This window comes from Aplysia californica, unplaced genomic scaffold (assembly GCF_000002075.1).
Source record: "Aplysia californica isolate F4 #8 unplaced genomic scaffold, AplCal3.0 scaffold00303, whole genome shotgun sequence".
Lineage (NCBI taxonomy): Eukaryota > Metazoa > Mollusca > Gastropoda > Aplysiida > Aplysiidae > Aplysia > Aplysia californica.
Genome location: NW_004797573.1, coordinates 756,610 through 757,336, shown reverse-complemented (window position 1 = coordinate 757,336; position 727 = coordinate 756,610). Strand labels below are relative to the sequence as shown.

General features: G+C 43.5%; 1 protein-coding gene across 1 annotated transcript in view; it reads left to right on the top strand.

Moving 5' to 3' along the window:
• Positions 1 to 164: 164 nt before the first annotated feature.
• LOC101853470 (aurora kinase C) overlaps positions 165 to 727 on the top strand; it is a 32,969-nt gene continuing 32,406 nt past the window's right edge. The window contains exon 1 of the mRNA XM_005101902.3: positions 165 to 272. The gene's annotated coding sequence lies outside the window, so the exon portion shown is untranslated. The remainder of the gene's footprint in view (positions 273 to 727) is intronic.

Below are 727 nucleotides of genomic sequence, written 5' to 3'. Positions count from 1 at the left end.
TCGTTTCACAATCAGCTGGTGACCTGGATACGCGAAAAGAGGCCTCGTTTCCAGTCTCTATTTTTAGTGTCTCTGATAATACTTTAGGCCTCCTAGGTCGCTGGTGTTTTCAGAAAAAAAATTTTCCAGCGTAACTTCCCTTGAGACCTCTCAACCAATCAAATCTGAAGTTGAGGTTTGTCAACTGAACAATTTCAGTTCACCGCCATCATTCAATCGAGCTGATCCATGAGTGGACTGTAAACTCAGTGGCTAGTTTGATTATTCACAAGGTTGGTTCACTGTTTTAAAATGCACGATTTACTTTTACAAAGAAGTTGACGACTTTTGATCTTTGTTTATGCTCTGAGTTGATGTATGCGGTATTAGTTCTGATAAATTCCCGGGCTTCATCACTTAGGCTAGGACTTAGGCAGGCTAGGAGGGTGGGGGCAATCGTCGACTGTAGGGCCTACTGTTGAAAATGTACCGTTGAAAATAATCTGAAGGTAGCGTCAATTGCCACCGAGTGACGCGGTGGCAATTGACAAAAATTGACTTTTTATCAATTGCCACCGAGTGAAGCGGTGTCAAGTCTGAAAACAACACTATCTTTAGCATTATTTATGGAGGCCACCTCTAGATCTATTCTCACCCGGAGTGAGAATAGCGCAGGCGAGTCTTGTGGCTATTCTCACCCGGTGCCACCAAATTTTGCGTTCACCCTAAACCACAGAATTCTACACTG